Source organism: Pelodiscus sinensis, chromosome 20 (assembly GCF_049634645.1).
Source record: "Pelodiscus sinensis isolate JC-2024 chromosome 20, ASM4963464v1, whole genome shotgun sequence".
Lineage (NCBI taxonomy): Eukaryota > Metazoa > Chordata > Testudines > Trionychidae > Pelodiscus > Pelodiscus sinensis.
Genome location: NC_134730.1, coordinates 20094750 through 20116283, shown reverse-complemented (window position 1 = coordinate 20116283; position 21534 = coordinate 20094750). Strand labels below are relative to the sequence as shown.

Below are 21534 nucleotides of genomic sequence, written 5' to 3'. Positions count from 1 at the left end.
GTGCACACAACCCAGCGCCATGTTCCATTCTTTCAGCACAAGCCCATCAGAAAATGCATGCAAGTAGGGTTGCCAGATGGTTGAAACAAAAACACTGAACACCCTCCACTCCCCCCTGAAAAAAAAATCAGGAAAAAATTCTGTTGAAGGGAGGGAGGGAGGGAGACCAAAGTTGTTGAGAAAAAAAAAAGGACTCCAAGGACTTACTAAGCCAAAACAAAATTTAAATAAAACAGCATTAAGACAACATGTCCTCTTTAAAAGTGTAAGAGCGGTTGAACACTAAGACCCAGGGAAAGCATTGCTTCCCCTATGTCTTTTGGCCGGCACCCATTTTGTGCCAGCAGCCTTGGGGAACCAGGTAAGCACGGGGGCTGGGGTTGATGGGGGCCAGGGAGAACTCAGGGGAGAAAGGCCGGGCGCTGAGTGTCTGTAGGGTTGCCAGGTTTCTGGCATTTTCACTGGGCAAAAATTCAGAAAATACCGGACATCTCAGGTGTCCGGTATTCGCTGAATTTTTTTTACCAGACAGGAGCCGAAAATACCAGACTGTCCAGGTGAATACTGGACACCTGGCAACTCTACGATGCAGGAGTCGTAGGCTGAACATGTAATGTAGCTACAGGCCTGGTCTTTTAATTGGCTACTTCACATTCAGCATGGGGCTATCAGCATGGGGCTGTCTCGCACCACAGAGTCACGTTACCACATCCACTGGAGGCAGCACTAGAAATATTTCTGCCTGCTTTTAAATAATTGCAAATAGGTCCTCAAGGGGAACAGGCCTCCTGTGGGTGTTGAATATTCTTTACGAGAGCCTTGTCCTGGATGGTAAGAATTCCTTATCTCCCGCCAACGGAGACAGCAATTAAAATATCCACAGCTGTTTCATCCCAACAATGAGCTTTTGTTTTGCCAACTGAATCCTTTCTCTCACAAAAATGCCCCCCCCCCCCAAAATTACCCCTGCCTTCACTAGTAATTTCATCCTCTTTTGTTGCTTGTAATGAATTCTCCACATTGACATGGAAAACAACAGCACTTGCTGAGGTTTAGAAGCAGCCTGCTGGCCGGTGTCTTTTGCCTGTCTAAATGCTCCCCATTTCCCTCAATGGACTGAGCGAAACAGTCTCCCCATCCAAAGCAGAAGGCCTTTGATTAACACAGGGCAGGCAAACCTCCGTGACAATCCAGCACACATCCCAGTCAGTTGTCATGACATGTTACAACAAAGACGCTTCACAGAGAGAGCTCCCCCTGTGCAACTCGACAAGAGTCACACTACACGATGCTGGCACCAATCAGAGTTGGGAGGTCACATTCACAACCAGTGAGCGAGATCTTCTTGAAATGCTCCCAAGTGGTCAGTCACTGCTGTTCTGAGTCTCATCTGAAAGCAACACAGCACCTCCCATTGCCAGGTTGGGGTACTGGGTCAGTGCTGAACTGGATTAAGAGCTACTGTCTGATTCACCAATAGTATTTCCTAAATATCACCTACATTCTCATACAAGGCCTGATCTGGCCTGATCCAACTTCGCATTCAAAATCTGATGTGGTCCTAGCACCAGGTGGTCTGGGTGCAGGTTATTGATGGAAGGATAAGGAAGAAATGGAGAAGATACCAGGAATGGTCACAGTTAAAGGAGAGAGACAGTGACGTGAAGGCCTTGGGAGATGTAGAATTACATTCTTTAGTGATAAGAAATTAGAGCAGACACTGACTCATACCTCGGAACTGCCCAAGAAGTTGAAACAGACTAAAATAAGAAGTCATACACTGAAGCAGAAAAAGACAGGACAGAAGGGAACAAAGAACTGGAAATGAAAAGGCAGGCAGGACCCATGAGCTTTGTATTAGTGAATTGTGGTGTGCTTCCTATTCATTGCATTCCCCTGGCAGACAGCCCACAGGTCTCCCCATTTGTGGAGGAGGTAGGGTTGCCAGGTGTCTGGTTTTGAACTGGACAGTCCAGTATTTGAGCTTTCTGTTCAGGAAACAAATTGAGAAACTATAAATGTCTGGTGTTTTCTAAATAAGATATAATGTCAAGTGTGTCTGGTATTTTTGTTGAAACCATCTGGCAACCCTAGAAGGAGGGGGAGGGGATTTGGAAAATCTTTTAGCTTACTGAGTAAAAATCAGTAGAGCCAAATCATCTCCGTGCAGCGCCTGTTAGCCATTCTTGGAGCTGAGTTAGGCCCTCAAGTGGAGCGGTTTTCAGCACTGTATCCTCACTGACTGCCTCCAGCAACTGTTGCTCACGGAAGGAAGACTGTAAGGCACAAAGGGTAGGAGCAGACAAGGAGACGAGCCCCTTGATTGACCACAAAGAATGCAGGGATGAATGGAGCAAAGGCAAGCAGACGTGAATGAGCAGGGGGGACATGAATGGTGCCAAAGGCAAGGAAGTCTTACATGGGGCAGAGAGCAAAAGGAGACGTGAATGGGAAAGAGCTAACGATGTTGCACGAATGAAAAAATAAGGAGGCAAATGAGGCGGACAGAAAGTAGAATGTACAAAGCACAACTGCGGAGACAGCAAGGCCTCCCACATCACTTGACAAGCCCTTATCAAAAGCGGCGAGTGACACGGCATGAACTTTCATCCAGGAGGAAGGAAAGCATCCCAGAGCAGACAGCATTACCATCTGACATCCCCTTCCAATCCCTTCACATGCGGTACATTCTCTGCTCCCAGCCCGAGTTCTCACGAACTCCGAGCAACTCAGTCAGCAGCCGCCGGATGCCAGACACCTGGAAGCTCATCCCCTCACAAAGGGAGGGGCCCCAAAACCTAGTGGAGGGAACAACAAAAGGGAAAAAAAAAGGCCAAAAGAATTAAAAGAATTAAAAGCAGGGGCTCAAGAGCTGCCACCAGCCTGGCAGGTGGCAACCAGCATATGAAGGTGAAGCAACATTTTTAACTTGGGACATGGTAACTGCTTTTAAATACCTAAAAGGGTGTTACAAGGAGGAGGGAGAAAAATTATTCTTCTTAATGTCCTATGACAGGACAAGAAGCAATGGGCTTAAGTTGCAAGCAAGGGAGGTTTAGGTCAGACATCAATAAAAACTTCCTGTCAGGGTGGTTAAGCATTGGAATAAATTGTCTAAGGAGGCTGTGGAATCTCCATCATTAGAGATTATTAAGAGCGGGTTAGAATAATACTTGCCAGGGATGGTCTAGAACAGGGCTACTCAACATGCAGCCTCCAGGCCGTTTGCAGTGTGGTATGGGTTTCAATATGGTTTGCGTTGATATGTGTTTTAGTAGTTAAATTCCTGTACTGTTGTGAAGCCAAAGCAAAAAAGGACTCAATATAATGGTCTTCTGTTGATATGCATTTTAGTAGTTAAATTCCTGGACTGTCATTGCTCATTAAAAGTCCTGTCATATGGGTGGAAATTGGGTAAATAGTACATTTTATTAATGTCAGCAAAACTGACTTAAATGGGGCCTGCATGTTGTGTCGTCTTGCCTTAATCTTTGTATTCACGCCCGTCAGTGTGAAAGAAGCTATTTGCATTCATATGCAACCACATTTAAGTTGAGGCCCTCGGCACGTGCTGTGAGTATCATTGTGGCCCCCGGGGCTTCCGAAGTTGAGTAGCTCTGGTCTAGATGGAGCTTGATCCTGCCATGAGGGCAGGGGACTGGACTTGATGACCTGTCGAGGTCCTGTCCAGTTCTATGATTCTATTGTTTGGATTTTGTGTGTTATTACTTAGCACCATCTTCATCTGTCAAGCTCAGAGCTGGGTCATCACCACCATTTCACAAGGGATGGGTGCGGCGGGGAGGGGGAGACAAGGCTGCAGGATACATCTGAACAGGGAAACAACAATATGAATGACTCAGACTCACATGGCAGGGCTAAAAACAGCCTTTCAGGCTTGGGTTGAAACCCAGGCTCAAGACCTTCCCACCTCACCCGGTTTCAATGTCCGAGGTCCAGCCTGAGCCCATGCAACTACACTGCCATTTTTAGCCCCACAGCATAAGCCCCCAAGACTCGCTTGAGTCAGTTGACCTGGGCTCTGAGACTGGCGGTGAAGGGTCTTTTTTTGCTATGTAGACACACTATTGGGAAACAAGTGACCCATGGCCAGAGAGCGACCCAAAGGCAAAGCTGTATTGCCCAGGCTCCTCACGCCCAGTCTAGTACCCTATATGAATGGCCAGGATTGCATACATAAAGGGGTAACTGAAGGATCCTGTGGGTGAGGCATGGGAACCAGAGACAGGATATCTGGAAACTGTTCCCAACTCCATCAGTGACTCACTGCATGATCCTGGGACAAGCCATTTATCTCTTCTGGGCCTTACTTTCCCATGGGTAAGAAGACAACAAAACCTCCCAGAGGGCAGCTGCAAGGTTTAACTCATTAATGATTGCCAAGTGCTTTAAGATGCTCATAGTTATTATTATTGAGTTACTTTAACATTTGAAGCTCATGGCTCACATTCTTACAAATATATTTATGTGCCACTCTGGCAATCCCAGGGGTGCAGAAGTCAACAACATAACACCGCATTCAAAAGCAATCAAGAGAGAACTGGACTGACACTCATCACAGTCCCTCTGTTCTGCTTTCTCAGCATCTCCATCACCATGCAGATGTCAAATATACACCAGGGTTCTTAAGATTAAAGTGCAAGGTTTCCATCTGTGCCATTGCTCAAGAAGCAGATTTTTCTTCCCCACATACCTGATGTTTCTTGTACTGAACAAATATGATAAAAACAGTACAACATATTTAAAAGCACATTGCAACAACAGCACAAAACCGAAAGCATAAATACTAACGTGATTTATCAGAGAGAAAAAAAACAGACTTTTTTTTTAAAGGAACTAGACAAGAGAGAATTTAAAGACCTCAGATGGGAACACGAGTTAGATTAGGGACTTCGGTGTAATCAACTTAATGGCTAGACTGGCATGATTTTGCGCAAAAGCAGCCACTTTTGTGCAAAATCTTGCCACCTGTCTACACTGGCCGCTAGTATTTGCGCAAGAACACTGACTTTGTAATGTACAAAATCAGTGGTTCTTGTGCGAATACTTTGATGCTTCTGCTCAGGGATAAGCCCTCTTGCACAAGTATTCTTGCGCAAGAGGGCCAGTGCAGACAGCCACCTTAATTTCTTGCACAAGAAAGCCCAATGGCTAAAATGGCCATCGGAGCTTTCTTGCACAAGAGAGCATCTATACTGGGCATGCATGCTTTTGCGCAAAAGCATATCTTTTGCACAAAGGCACATGCCAGTATAGACGCTCTCTTGCGCAAATACTTTTAAAGAAAAAACTTTTCCATTAAAAGTATTTGCACAAAATCTTGCCAATCTAGATGCAGCCAATGTGTTTATGCCAGAGGTCCTAGGCATGTACTGTACTTTGAACTAACAAATTAAATAGTGTTTATAAAGAGCATAATCAGTGCTCCCAACACCTCTGTGAGCTAGGGAAAGATTCTGCTCGTAAACATGGCAAAATGCAGGCAAAGAGGTTAAGGAATTTGCCCAAAGACACAGAGGATGGATTAGAACAGAGTTCTAGCAGAATTCAGCTACCTGTTCTGTGATTACCTGGTTATAATCTCCCTCTCCCTGCTGAGCAGCTTAATAGAAAAGAATATAAAACAGAAGGCCAAAGTATGGGCCAAGTGGAGGGCAAATCCCATGAAGGAGCTAAGAGAGATTAAAGCAAAAATGCTGCTGGGAAAGTAAACTGTGTGTGGAGACATTTTAAAGGTATCCATAGGAAGCAGGAAATGTCATTGGTGTCATGGTGATTCTAATTGAGAAATAACAGGAAGAGGAACTAATCCAGGAAGCCTGTAGAATTCCGGAAGGGCTGCATTGCAGAAACTGACAAGCTTGAACATTGCAACTTCACAAGCAGACAAACCCACAAAGAATCATAATTGCAACTATAACTGCTCCTTGCTCTTCCATCTGCCAGTCTGGGCATAAGCATAGCATCTTACATATGGAGTGTGGAGGGGGGGAGAGACTATGAATTATTTTTGGCTCAGTACAGGAAGCGGTATTTGTGCATCTGCTACCAGTGTTTGTAGACTTCTGGGGCTAACGCTGAAACCTATCACGTCAAGAGAACGTACTCCACTTTTTAACCCCTTTTCCAACTTCGAGTGAAATTTGCACTCAATTTTCACCCAACCTTTTCTCCTTCTTTAGTGGCTGTTCACAAGCATGCTGGAGGGATTGATTAATAGTGAGGAAAGGTTAAAAATCACTAAATATGCATGGCTGTGTTATGGGGTGACTCAAGGCAGGGAACAAAGCAGTCTATGAAAGTCCGAACAGAGTGAACACCCAGGAAGGAGATGAATGATTTAGATGGGCCACCTAGGGATGAAATTAAGGAAGAGACTTAAATTGAGTTTCTGGAAAAACTTCCTAACAATGAAACACTTCCTAAAGGAAACAGCATAAAGCTCATCACTAGAGCCCTGCAAATCCACGACTATCCACTTTATATCTGTGGGTATTTGCATCTGTGGATATGGATGCACATATCCATGGCTCATTTTTTATTATACGAATGCAGATACCAATTTTATACCTGCCTCTGGAAGTTCCACTACATGCATCTGACGAAGTGGGTCTTTGCCCCCAAAAGCTTATACGCCAATAAATCTGTTAATCTATAAGGTGCCACAGGACTTCTCCTTTACGCAGATTCAGACTAACATGCTACCCCTCGGATACTTGATACCAATTTTGTATCTGCATAGGGCCCTACCCATCACTTGGTAATGAACAGATACTATAGAGACACCCCGCACATTCCAGTTCTGGGAGGGGAGCAGGGATGGAGCGCGAATCAGGTGATTTGTGTTCCGAAAGTGATGGAAGGAGCAGGGAGGAGCAGGTAAGTGCAGGGCTCTGGTGCCTCAGTGTGTGAGGCATGTGCGGGAGAGGGGCAGATGGGGGGGGGCTGTCGGGCTGTAGAGTGGAACCCCAGTGGGCCCCGGGCTGCTGCAGCCCACCAGGGTGAAGGAGGGCCACTCATGATTGGCAGTTGTCCAGCAAGGGCTGCTGTTAGACGGGATCAGATGCGCCTGTCAGATGCGTGTGTGCTGGGTCTGTAATCCAGTCCCATTATGCATCATCCCTGGGAAGCCCAGCGCCCTCCCATTCCCAAATCCAGATGTCCCGCCTAGGAAAGCAGAGGCATGGTCACCACAGGCCGGTTAATCTTCTTATGCAAATAAGCAGAGGATAATCGGGACAGTTTCAATGAGTGTTTGACAATGACTTGAGTATAGCGGCAAACACTGGCAGAGCTGCTTTCTGAGTGTGGAGAATGGGTGGAGGGCGGGAGATGACCACTCAGCTTCCAAGAGGAATAACAGGACAACGAATTCTGCTTTAATCCAAGAATGCTCATACAAAAACAACTGCCACAGTCCCATTGAGCAAGCAGATGTTGTGACAGGGGCAATGGACTGGGAATACTAAATGGAGACCTTGATCACACTTGTGAAATTGTAGCATCTTAGCAGCATCCCCATCACTGGAAGAAAAAAGATGGCCATCAAATTCCCTGTCCAAACCCTAGCTGTGTCTAGCCATAGGGCCTCCTGAGAGTACTTGTTTCTTGAGAAAGTCTCTCTTTTACAGATGGGTCTGACCCACTAATTTTGGATCCAAACTGTCCCAAAGTTCAGGTCTGTTGGGACCTGTGGTTTGGGAATGGCCCATAACATTTTAGATTTGGATCTGAACTTCCCCCAAATATAGGCATGTTTAGATATGGGGTTCTGGTCTGAGCGCAGCTCTTGCTGATGTTTTTTTGCTACAAGATACACAGATGGGCTTAAATTGCAGTAAGGAAGGTTTAGGTTGGACATTTTTAGGAAAAACGTCCTACCAGGAATTAAACACTGGAATAAATTGTCTAGGGGGGTTGTGGAATCTCCATCATTGGAGATATTTAAGAGTAGGTTAGACAAACACCTGTCAGGGTTGGTCTAGAAGATGGTGCTTGGTCCTAATGTGAGGACGGGGACTAGACTTGATGACCTCCCAAGGTCCCTTCTGGTTCTAGTACTCCAAGTTTCTGTGTCCTTTGGAACTAATCATTTGAATTGTCTCCTTCCACTTCACCCGTCACCCCCAAACATTCCAGTACAGAGAAGATTTTACTCAGAATTCAGTAACATTTGCCTCAGAAATGTAGGTGACAGGACTCAGAGACGCAGCTAGAGCTCTCACTGCCACTAGCGATAGGTATATGCACAAATCTGTGGGCAGAAATCAGTTCTGAAATCATGTTGTAAACATGCATGATATTCTTGTTGGAGACATGTGACCACAGGGGGCTAAGCTGAGGGAAGGGAAGAAATAAGGCCAGGAACTAAAGTGAGAAAGAGAAGATAGGAGGATGGAAAGGAAGAATGAGAAATGAAAGTTGCAGAGAACATGAGAAGGCAGAGGTGAGAAGCAAATGAACTAGGAAGGGAGAGTAAGGCAGAGAGAGTAAGGCACTTACTCAGGCCATGTCTTCACTAAGCGGAAGATCAATGCTGCTGCGATCTTCTGGAGTTCGATTTACTGAGTCTAGTCAAGACTCGGTAAATCGAACTCGGAGGGTGCTCCCGTCAGCGGCCAGTATTCCTGCTTCTGCAAGGAGTAAGGAAAGCCAATGGGAGCATTTGTTCCCATCAGTCTCCCACTGTAGGGATGGCGGGAAAACTCACAACAAGGTACGTTGACTCCAGCTACGTAATTAACGTAGCTGGAATTGCGTATCTTGATTTGACGTTCCACTGTGGTACACTGAAATGCTTACAGGCCACATAGCAAAGCTGAGCCTGATGCAATTGTGGCTAATGGAGCCAGATCATTGAGTGGAGTGATACTTTAAAATCCAGAAGTCCTGAGTTCAGCCAACTACCCCTTGGGTCACAAAATTACAGAAGGGATCTAGCCAGTCACACATAAAACATGGCTCTCTGGAGCTATGTCTACACTACAGGCTTCTTGTGCAAGAAGCTTTTTGCAGAAGAGATCTTCCGCAATATCTTCTTGCGCAAGAGAGCATCCGCGCTGCAAAAGCGCATCGAAAAAGCAATGCACTTTTGCAAAAGAGAGCATCCAGACGGCCTGGATGCTCTTTCGCAAATAAGCAGTGATTGCTACGGACAGAATGGCCACCAGGGTGCCTGTGCATTTTCCTCTTCCCTCTTCTTGTGCAAAAAAACCCCGCTTGCCCATCCATACACACCTGTTTGCGAAAGAACTCTTTTGCAAAAAGGAGTTATTCCTTGTAGAATGAGGAATACCTACACTGGAAAACACCCTCTGTTCTTCTGTTTTACTCACGCAAAAACGTGCTTGAGGTGTGGACACTCCGTGAGCTTTTGCGGAAAAACAGCCGTTTTTGTGCAAAAGCTCTGTAGTGTAGACTTAGCCTGGGAAAGCCAGTTGCAGCCTCAGGAAGGGGCAGAAATACCACTGGACAACTGATCACGGGCTTCTACCCAAAAAATACTTTTTCCTCAGCAAAAGTCTGAGGGAAGACAGATACAGGGATAACCTTCTACCCTTCTAAACTGGGATGGGGCAGCAGCAGCAGCAGGCGCTGTTTCTACAAGATCTAGAAAGCAGAACCATGCACAAAATCTTATATGAAATGTATTTGCATATAAGAAACTTCAAACAAAAGAAATGAATTTAAAATGTCTTGTGGAAAATTTTAATGTTTCAGTTAAAAAACTGAAAATGAAAGGGATGGTTATTTCAAATTTAATTTTTTGTTTGATGTTAGGTTTTTCAAAAACCAAAAAAAAATTAAAAATTCAATTCACAACAAACATTTTACTTTCATTTTAAACTATTGGGGGGGCGGAGAGTGTCAAAAAAACAAAACACTCTTTGAAATTGCTATACATTTAAATTATTCAGTGGAAAAACTTAGAAAATTTTAAAACAACTCTACTATCATAGACAGCATGGGGAAGTGGATAGTGCACTCCACCTGAATTCTAGTCTCTGTTCTGCCATTGGCCTGCGGGGTGACCCTGGACAAATCTTTTTGCCGTCTTGTGCCTTGGTTTCCCCCCATGTAAAATGGGGATGACGACTCTACCCCCTCCTTTGTCAAGCCCGTGGAGATGCATGGATGAAAGAGCTAGAGGTGATTATTCCTAGAAAGGGAGATTTGCAAAATTCATAGCAAGATTTCATAACCGGCATGCACAGAGTCTAGGGCAGTGGTTTTCAGACTACAGGTAGTGACCCAAATCTGGGTCATGGAATGTCGGGCACTCGGTCTTGTTGCTGCAGGGGGATCAGGTGACCAGTGGGGTTGCTAAGGAAACTACCTGCCTGTTGTGGCACCGCAGACTACGCTGTGCCCAACAAGCAGCTGGCAGCAGGCCCAGCTTCTAGATGGGGGCGGGGAAGGGGCACAGAGCTTCATACACTGTCCCTGCCCCAAACACCCCCATTGGCTGGGAACCTGCTGCTGGCTGCTACTGGGGCGCAGCATGGTCTGTGGTGCTGGGAGAGGTAGGAAGCTGCCTTGGCCCCCCTGCTGCACCGCTGACTGAGAGCTGCTCGAGGTTAAGCTCCTCCTGTCCCAGCCCTGACCCCCCCACAAGCCAGAGCTTCCTCCTACCCCCAAAGCTTTCATCCGGAGCCCACATTCTAGTCAAATTACGTTGAGTCACTAACATCTTCAACTGGGTCATGAGAAAAAGAGTTTGAAAACCACTGGACTAGGTCACATGAATCCTTGTTTTACCCTGGCAGACCTGCTCTGACCCAGCCGTAAGAGAGGAAAGCGCCTACGAAAAGCTACGGTGACGTCAGCAGGGCTTTTGCAGCTTCCTACCTCACGGGATACTTCTAGCAGCATTTCAGGATCACTGGCCAAAGGAAACAGCCCCACAGTGCGGGGAGAGAACTCATGAACACCAGGCCGCTGTTGAGGGGGAGGGAAGGGTCACCTTGAAATCTAGAACTCTGCGCACGGACACACACAGCAAACCTCCCCCTGTCCAAGGAGGTTTTGATCCATGTTTTGCCCCAGAAACCAACAGCACTGTCTGAGGTGCCAAATGAAGGAGGAGGTGGCGGGGTGTGTGTGTGTGAAGTGGGAGCCACAATGGAGTTGGATTTACATATTTTGTTGGTGTTGCTGAGTGATGGGTGGCTGAAAGGCTGTGGTCTGGAGGAGTGGGGAGAGGGAGCAAGGTAAAAGCCCCTCATCTGGTGAAATGATAGATCAGGGGAGGGGAACCTTTTCTGGGTTGGGGGCTGCTGACCCCCACAAAAAAAATCAGTTGGGGGCTGCACAAAAATGAGAAACAAAAAAACCCCCAAAACTTCAATATGCGGCCCCTGACTGAGAAGGAGGAAAACACTCTTCACATGCCTTGGGGGGCTAGGCTAGTAGATTTTATAGGTTCCCCCCTAGGCTCTGGGATGGGGCCAAAAATGAGGGGTTCAGTGTATGGGAGGGGGCTGCCAGGAAGGAGGTTTGGGGTCCGAGCATGAGGCAGAGCGCAGGAGCGGGCTGGGAGGGGAGCCCCGAGTCTCAGAGGCCGGATCCAGGCAAGCCGGAGGCTGCCTCCAAGCCTGAGGCTCACTGCCCCTGTGATAGATAGCCTCTGGGCTGCATCTGGCTGAGTAACTCCCCATTCTGTCACTCCCTCTTTGCCAGACTCCAAGTGTGCTGGCCCTATGAATCTCATATTCATGCTCTGCTTTGTTGTGCTTGCAGAGGCCAACACAGCTGCTCTAAAAGGAGCCTAAAAACACAAAACAAAAAACTCCCCCCTAAATCCTGTCATGCAAACAAGGCCCTTCCCACCCACCGCCGCAAGAGATGAATGGAGACGGATTGAAAAACCCCACCTTCTCTTGCCCGGTGGTCTTCTTGTCTTGAGACTTTCCCCACATCAACACGAGCCCACAACAATTCAGACAGGGAACATAATGCTCCAGTGTCAACTTTCCCAGACCTTTAGGACAAGCTGGGGGAGGGAAGGGGTTAAAAGAATTTCATGATGAAATACAGACCATAAATGAGGAGGGCTGCTCTTTGGCAGAGCAAAGGGGGAATGGAGCATCCAACCACAAAAATCACATTTTAATTTCCAGGTGTTCAGGCCTAGATGTCATTGAGAATGGCTTAATTTAAAAAAAAAAAAATTCAGTAAACTATGGGAGAAAGATTTTTAAGAGTGCCCGAGGACTAGATCTTCAAAAGGATTTAAGTACCTAAATCCTACCGAAGTCAATGAGAATTAGTTAGCATCCAATTATCTTTAAAGATCGGGGCCCAAGTGACTTTGGAGCATAAGCCCTTTTGAAATGAAATTACTCATGTGCCTAAATTCCTTAGACACTTTTGAAAAATGTGTCTCTCCCATCAAAGAAAATTGACTAGTTGAGTAACAGGGGCTGGTACAAGTCCATTTGATGGTGATACTTCATTAGGACGGGGCTTCCTTTGGGCTTTAAAATCAGAGGGAGGTTAAAGCTGAATTTGTGCTTTGATCCCATTAGAGAGATGTGTCAGCTGTGAGGCCTTCATTGTGGAATCAAACATTTCCAGAGTTCTTGGGTGCTCAGCTGGTTAGAACAAGCTCAAATCCAACTCCAAAGAGCCTTGACATTAGGAAAAGTTGATTGTTTTAACTTGAGGTTCCATCCAAAGCCATAAATCTACCCCTCAAACTTGGGCCAAAAAATGTACGAGCTGCAGAGAACATGGTCCTTTGTTGTTGGTGACAAAAAATTGAAGCAGAGCAGATGTTGACTGATCAGGAGGGTTGTATTACTGACTAGCAGATTTACCTGGCATTGCTCAGGTCTGTGATTTGGGCATTCCATCAAGTGTATTTTGTTTCGTCAGCCCTCATATCATTCACTATGTTTTAACAAAAAAGGGTTGTAGTCAATTTGGTTTCTAATAACATTTTCTTCTAGTTTTCAAATTTTAAGTATTGATATAACTGTGCCAAAACAGAGCTTTACTTCAAATTTTTCTGTTTTACCTTTTTTCCAGAAGGTTTATTGAGAAGCAATCCTATTCCAGGTTCATCCTATTTTTCTGGATCATCTTGGTTCAGTCTCTTTCAGCATTTGTTCGGTTATGTCAATTTTGAGGACTGTGGCAGTTGAACCTTTCTAGTGTTGCACACTCAGAACCTGACCAGTGCCAAACCAGAGAATTTGTGAAACCATGAGAGGTCAATATTGTCCAACACCATTACTAACACTTCCACTGCTTACTGGGCTCTTAGAAAACATTTAGGGGTAAATTAGAGCTAAATAGCAGCACAGAACACTGAGAGCCAGGACTGGTGGCTGTAAACAAACTTTATAGGACCATAGGAAACTTGGTCACACTAGAGATATTAAATTGCGGGTAACTGAAGAATCAAATAGTCAATGAATTTTACATCAACTATTCGACTAGTCGATGGGGACTCCCCGCTGACCCCAGGCTCCATGCGGCACTGCCACTTTGAAACACTGCAGAGAGCTCAGCATCAGCAAAGTGGCAGCACCACGTGAATCCCAGGATCAGCTGAGGACTCCCCCACTAACCCCGGGCTCTGTGCAGTGCTGCCACTTTGAAATGCTGTGTGCAGCCAACTGGAGTATCCCCAGGCTGCACACGGCATTTGTAAGCAGCAGGGTCACATGGAGTCATGGGGAGTCCCCAGCTGATCCTGGGCTCCACGTGGTACTGCTGCTTTGAAATGCCATGAGGAGCCTGATGCGGGCTCTCTACGGTGTTTCAAAGTGGCAGCGCCACACAGAGCTCGGGGCCTGGCCCCAAGCTCCATGTGGCACTGCTGCTTAGAAGTACCTTCTCCTCCCCCCCGCCCGCTGCCTCTTTCTGATAGAAGCAGCAAAGGGGGCGGGGTGGTAATGAGTTGACAAACTTGTCAACAATCCAATAACTCCTACATCTGGCTAATTAAAATCATGCTGGACCATGGATATTGCTGGACCAGAGAGGTTCAACTTGTACTTGTTTTGATGACTGTCTCTTTTCTGTTTGGTTTTATGAGAAGCAATCCCATTTCAGGCACATCTCATTTTCTGGGCACAGTCAAACCTTTACCTTGCTTTAAATGACGATAACAACAAGCTGCATACCAAATTTGGTGGACCTAGCTCTTACCGTTCAGGAGAAGTTCTTGATCAAACATACAAACTCTCTACAATATATAGTATAGTGATAGAGATGTAGCCGTGTTAGTCTGGTGTAGCTGAAACAAAATACAGGACTATGTAGCACTTTAAAGACTAACAAGATGGTTTATTAGATGATGAGCTTTCGTGGGCCAGACCCACTTCCTCAGATCAAATTGTGTTCATTTTTTTAAATTGTATCCTTTGGTATATATGGTTGTGACTATTTTCTTCCACAATTTGATCTGAGGAAGTGGGTCTGGCCCACGAAAGCTCATCATCTAATAAACCATCTTGTTAGTCTTTAAAGTGCTACATAGTCCTGTATTTTGTTTCAATATATAGTAGATATACAACAGCCTCCAAGCCTCTTACCAAATTCATGGTCCATTTTGCTCAATTTTACAATCATAGGATTTAAAAAAATGTAAATTTCACAATTTCAACTGTTCAAATCCGAAACTTCTCCATGTTGTAATTTTGGGGGTCCTAGGAGTTGTGGAAGGAAGGTCAAAAGGTTATTGTGATGGGGCGGGGGTTGCAATACTGCTACTCTAACTTCTGTCCTCCCCCCCCCGCTTTAGGCAGAATCATCCTCACAGCTAATACCCTTTCAATTTAGCCGTTCAACCCCAGGGCTGTGTCTAGATTGCACCCCTTTTCCGTAAAAGGGATGCAAATTAGACACAGCGCAATTGCAAATGAAGCAGGGATTTAAATCTTCCCCACTTCATTTGCATAAACATGGCTGCCACTTTTTTCCGGCTCGGAGCTTTGCCAGCAAAAAGCTCCAGTCTAGACGGGGAACTTTCAGAAAATAAAGCCCCATGAATGGTAGAAGCTGCTCTATCCCTCAGGATCTGTAGGGTGTACCTCATGAAAGCCTGTACAGCCAGAAAAAGCAGGAAAAGCTACAGTAAAGGGCACTCATGGTGTACAGGCACATTCATCACCTAAGAAGCTCATCATAGTCTGCTAAGGAAATGGTTTCTCAGCTCATACTGTTGACGCATTCTGATAGGCTCCAAGTGATGTCATGCCCATGCCCTCATCCGCTGCACTTAACAAAAACACAGGCCCTCACCCGCATTTGCAGATTGTTAACGCCCTGGGAAGCCGAGTTATTATCCCTTCTTCACTCATGAGCAAACCAGGCAGCAGAGGTAAGTGATTTGCTCAAGGCCACATGTGGTCACTTGCAGGGATGGGATTAGGATGAAGGAGGCCAGTCTCCAAGCTTTATGCACAATCCCATAATCTAAACTCATCTGTTTGGCCAGCCTATGATCACAGAGGGTATGTCTATCCTGTAGTTAAACATCCGTACCTGGCCCAAGTCAGCTGAGAGGCAGCAGCTGGTATTTCACTGCAGCAGACACATCCTCTGTCTGCAGCCCAGACGGGCAAGAACCCAACACTGACTCCTCCCAGAAGCCTAGCTCAATGTCCTCTAGAAAATGACACATCTACCCCCTAGTGTCAATTCCAGAACGGCAATAGTTGTAATTAGATCTATGACAGCTAAAGTCCAGGGAGTGGTGCAGATTGGGGGGGGGGGGAGGGGAGGGAGATGTTAAGGCATGTAGCTGAGGCTTAGCAGACGTAAGTAATTAACATCTAGAGCAAAGAATAATTTTGGGGGGCAGGAGATAGAATTAGGGAAGTAAATTAATGACCAGGTTGAAAATAGAATGTTTGTAAGATAAGTAAATAGGTCAGTAGGCTAAGACGACAGAATGTCTGAGCCAAGTAAGATAAGTGGGAGAAGGCCCAGAGAACTGTTTACTATGAACTAGATATCAAAGGCCAAGGACTGTAGAGATGAGATAAAGAAGAAGTCAAATCCTGGACAGTGCATGAACAGCGCATGCTGCACAAGGATCGCTTCCTGCCAAGTAACCAATCAATCAACATATGAGCTCCCCATTTGTAGGGTTGCCAAGTCTCCCAGGACTGTCCTGGAGTCTCCAGAATGTAAAGATTACATCATGTGATGAAATCCCCAGGAATGCGTCTAATCATAACTGGCAACTTTAACCATTCATTGTGTGCGAGCACGCACCCTATCACCAGTTATGAGCCAATGAACCAGAATAACAACAGCCAAAGATTATTGTGCATGGTTGGCAAACTCCTTCCACCATTACGGCATCAGTCCCCTGTCGATCCACTGAGTCGTGCTCCTCCAAAGAACGATTTCAATAGCACTGCACTCAAGAGCAATTCCTCAAGCCAGGAGCTGACGACCAAGGACATCAAAGTGGAAGTCGGTAACATTTTCCCATGGCCAGGTTCTGTTCCTCACTAAGCTTGCAGATTGCCTGGGTGGGACAAACTTGTTCGGGTCTCCCAGTCAACAAGGCCTTTACCTTGCCTGCCCGACTACTGAAGACAGACCCTTTACAGTAAATGGATGCGGCAAAATAAGGTCAATTGCACTCACAGAGAGGAAGATGTAGGATAATGTCTGTGTCTGTCTCACTGCATAGGAACTAGCCCCTACCACATGAACTACTCTGAGGCGGCAACTAAAGTAAAAATGGACTAGAAGCCATTAAGCACCAGCATAACAGGGAGGGATAGCTCAGTGGTTTGAGCACTAGCCTCCTAAACCCAGGGTTGTGAGTTCAATCCTTAAGGGGGCCATTTAGGAATCTGGGGCAAATCTGTCAGGGATGGTACTTGGTCCTGCTGTGAGGGCAGGGGAGTGGACTTGATGACCCCTTCCACCTCTGTGAGATGGTATATCTCCATATTATTATTTAAAGATGGCCAGGAAGGAAGAGGGCAAATGAAGCTTTCAGGGAAAGGGGTGCAATCTTTCAGGGAATTGCCTTTTAGAGTCTGAGATGCTTCACTCTGAGACCACCTGCATCTCACCAATTGTCTGATGGTTTTCCTATACTCCTGCCCTTCCACTGCTGCATCTATCCACTGTCTCTTATCTTGTATCTGGACTGCAGCTCCTTGGGGCAAGGACCATCTTTCCATCCTGTGTTTGAACCACATAGCGTGGGACCTTGTCCATGATCAGGCTTCCTAGGCACAGTGATAACACACATACATCTACTCTATGTTTGAGAGAGTCTGTCTCTGAGCCTGTGCATGGGTCGGTCTGCCTGTTCAAGGACTCCCCCTAAGCGGTCAGAGCTAGGACCACCAAATTCAGTAGGCAGCTTCCTCTTGTCATAACTTAAAGCAAGGTCAGGGTTTGGTTGTGCCAGGAAAACAGGATGTGTCCGGAATGGGATTGCTTCTCAGAAAACCATGCAGAAAAGAGACCAAATCACCAGGCAGGTAAAAGGAGCTGGCTGGAGGTGTGCCCTCCTATCTGGTATTGCCCCAACCCTGAGCCTCCCTCCTCCTAGGAGCCTTTCAGGGAGTGTGTGTGTATGGGGGGGGGACTAAAGCTACTCTCCACCCAGATTCCTATGGGAACATTGCTGTCTGTTTCCCTTCATCAGGGAGTGTGGGGACAGTGCAGTTTTCTGTATTCTTCACTCTGGCTGGGGAGCACAGAGGACAGATGAACCTGGACTTGCCCCAGCCAGGTGACATGCACCCCTCCCCCAGCTGTGCCTGCTGGAGCTGCAGCAGACATGGAGAGGTGCTTCTCACCTGGCTCCAAGCTGCTGTGGTGATAGAGGGTTGAGGTAGTCCTCTCTCCCCAGGGCAGCCTGCCTACTGAACCCCTCAGCCCCAGCAATGATGTCAATGAAACGTGTGCATTTTCATTTTATTTCCAAAAAAACAAGAATGAAGGAAGGGCCTGAGCAACGCTGGGTAAATCCTCTAGTAATACATAAAATAATAAATTGCTTCCTAGCTCTACATCTGCCTCCATCTCCAAGCCCCCAAAGCCAAAAGCATAGATTTGCAGAAGGAAACACTCCTCTTCCATTCAGATGTGGCATGTGCTGCCTGCTACCTGCAGAGTCACTGGGCTGTCCCCAGAGCACCCAAGTCTGTTTATTTTCCAAGTGCTGCATGCCCAAAGTGGCGCTAATTGATGCCTGGAGGATTTAATCGGGTGGGCCAGTGGAAATAGTGCTCACAGCCTTCTGGGTGGCAGCAACACCATCAAAGGCAGTGGGAAATAAACTGCCTCAAGAGCTGCTTCAGGGCTGTAGCTTGGAGGCCTTGATCCAGGAGGTGCTGTGGTAATGGTGGACAATTCTGTTTAGGCCCTGAAGGAGTGTGGCAGGGAAAAAAATGGAGAGGTGGGGTGATGGCTGTAGGAGCAGAATGCAGAAGTCCAGGTGATGAGACACTCCCAGAAGTACCCAGTACAATCAATAAGGCTGTTCTAGGTCCTATCACTCACCACTTAGGATGTTTTCCTCCTTTTTCGTTATTTGGTGACTGCCCACTCATGCCCTTGAAGCCCTGCCTTTGTGAATTCTCTGTAACCAGCCACACCGCTTTAATGGCTATTGGAAGGGAAGGGGTTAATGGCCTCCCACTGGTGTGGTACTAGACTTCCACAAATTAACCATTTGGAAACATGTCCCCACTACCTGAAGCAAAAATGCGACTGGAAGAGAAAAGTCATCCAAAAGTTATGAACCTGGGCAACCAAAGTTATGTCTAGTCAGACACTTGAAGAAACAGCTGATTGCCTGACGGGCTGAATACCTACAGCTCCCACTGATTTCAGGTGCAGTTTTACCTGCCTAGAGATCAAGATCAGACCTTTAAATGTGTTAATTCAGGCTTCCCAGTAACCCAGGATGCGTCCATATTCAAAACCAAACAGCAGCAGGAGCAGACTACTGCCAAGCAGCTGGTTTTGCCAACACATTCAGCTGATACCACAGAGAACAAACAGAGCTGCGTTTGAAGAGGTACTTACTTCAGTACAGGAAGTCCCCGGGTTACGTACAAGATAGGGACTGTAGGTTTGTTCTTAAGTTGAATTTGTATGTAAGTCGGAACTGGTACATATTGTAGGGGAAACTCTAGCCAAACATTTCTCCAGAGCTCAGTTTTATTCTCCCACACCTCACTTCCCTCAGTCCTTTATTCTCAAGCTGAGGTGTCTGCTGAGAAAAGCCGCTCCGCGTCTCCCTGGTCTGCTGGGGGGGGGGGGGGGGTAGCAGACCAGGGAGATGCGGAGCGGCTTTTCTCACCGTGGAGGACGTGGGCGGCGGGACTGCGGTGCATCTCGGCGGTCTGCTGGAGGGGGGCGCAGCTAGTGCGGGGTTGCCTCACCCCATTTGTAAGTAGGGAGCCGATGTAAGTCGGGTCCATGTAACCCGGGGACTGCCTGTAGTCAGTGGCTGTCTGTGAGGACTTACTACTTTACAGGCAAGACATCCCCAAACACGCACACTGGACTCTCTCTTTTTTTAAATAACTAAGTCTGCTTCTCTTTAACACAGGGAATGTACACAATGGAACGGTGCCATCAGCAGACAGCAGCCGTTGCAACTGAAACGTTGGTGTTGGTACTGTCCTCCGCTCCCCAAGGAGGAGAGTTTTCTTCATTGAAATGCATTAAACTGTGCTCATTTCTTGACAGTGCCAAATGGAGACATTGTTCCTCCTAACCCCCAAAGCATCAGCATGTGAGAACAGGTCAGTCAGCCAGATCCAAGCAGTGTGTGCCCAAGCCATCATTACAATAACAATGGGGTTTCCTCAGACCAGCTCTGTTTGATCAAACCCACCCGCCTTTGGAAAGATCATGTTCAGGGAGGCTGTTTGACAACAAAGTGCCTGTTCAGAGGTGGTGTTTTTCAACAAGATAGAAATTGGGCGCTCGTTAGCTAAGCTTGGACGTGGCAATTCATTTTTTAAAACATTCAACTCTCGAGCTGAATCTTTACAATATTTTGGAGACCCTTTTATAGACACTAGCGAAAGAATCACTCCAGTCTAATCTCTCTCCTTTTCTCTAGTTCACAAACTTCAATCATGCTATACTTCATCAAAGCCATTCCTTCTGTGCCTATTTGCTAACTGCACACAAACAACACACTCAGACTCAGCCCAGATGCTAGTAGGCAGATGCCTCTTTCCCCATGTTTTCCAAAAACAACCAATGCATTCATCTTGAGGTACAGAAAGGAAAAGGGATGCAGACGCGACTGGAGAATACAGGTCCAAACTGTCTGATTAACTCTTTCATGCTCTTAAAAAATTAAATTGAACGCAAACATTTTCCTAATGTATCTCTGCAATTTTCCTTTAATAAAACCCAGATTAAAGGACTCAAAGATGTTTAGATCTACACTTTTAAAGGGACACACTCAACTTACAAATAATGGGTGAAATCCTGATCCCAGGGAAGTCACTGGCAAAACTTTCACTGACTTTAGGATTTCAGCCCATATTTAAGAAACCATAACTGCATTTCCTTACCTCTCTCACTGTATACCCTCCTAGCTTCTTAGACTGAGACTTATAAAATAACTCCAAGGTGATTTTATTTACGATCAGGGCTGTTTGTATAATTTGTACCTAGCTGAAAGAAAATTTAAACTGGTCAGTTTTGATTTTGGTGCTAGTCAGTTTTGCTCGGTCCCACTGCAGTAGCACAGTAGTGCAATCTCTGGGTTGCAAATGCTGCAAGAGAACAGTTGAATCCTAGTAATCTCTCGAAGCTAGTGTTGGAGAAAGGTGGACTTAGACTGAAGTTTCTTAACTACTTTTAAAAATATTTTTCATCCTGTTTAAATTCTCTCACACCTTGTTTCAAATAAGGCCAGGTGGAGACAATGCCGACCATAGTATATCTAAACACCACAAGATCGCCTCACTGCTATTGGCACAGTAATAAAATGGCCTTAGAGACCAAATGTGAAAAAAGATATCCACAGGTTCCTTCTAAATTCAAACCAACCATTCCCACGCAACATTAAATGTGGGCATCAGATTTCATCTCTTAATGGATCAGTCATCCTCTGTAGCGTGCAATTTACATATCCAGCCTACAAGCTGCTGTAGGGTCAGTGGACATGAACTACATGAATACATTAATTCCTAAAAAGGAAATTAGCATTCATCGTAACTCAATTTAATGGTCACACTTTCTTTACAAGAGGTAAAGTAGTGAGGGGTTCCCACGTCTGACTAAGACAGATGGACAGTATATAATATATGAGCTGCAAAACCTATACTTCCAAGTTATAACAGTATGTAGAAAACGTGACGCGCAGGTTTTACAACTTGAAGTGCAAGTGTTATATCAGGAATAAATCTTCTCAATGTGTATTTCAATAAGTCACATGACCAACTTGATTACGTCTGCCTTGAGTGCAAGACCTTGTCTTTAATATGAAAAATGTGTATTTCTTAGCAAGTGATAACTAAAGCAGGTAAAAACACTAGAATGAAATTCTAA

At 45.9% G+C, this 21534-nt stretch overlaps 2 protein-coding genes across 3 annotated transcripts in view; one reads left to right on the top strand and one right to left on the bottom strand.

Annotated features, from left to right (window-relative positions):
- Positions 1-19168, top strand: part of LOC102457124 (sterile alpha motif domain-containing protein 9-like) — a 221437-nt gene extending 202269 nt beyond the window's left edge. The window contains exon 4 of the transcript XR_012896892.1: positions 19052-19168. The gene's annotated coding sequence lies outside the window, so the exon portion shown is untranslated. The remainder of the gene's footprint in view (positions 1-19051) is intronic.
- The window catches only part of RHBDL3 (rhomboid like 3), a 156978-nt gene that overhangs the window by 102658 nt on the left and 32786 nt on the right, over positions 1-21534 (bottom strand). The gene's annotated exons all lie outside the window — the stretch shown is intronic.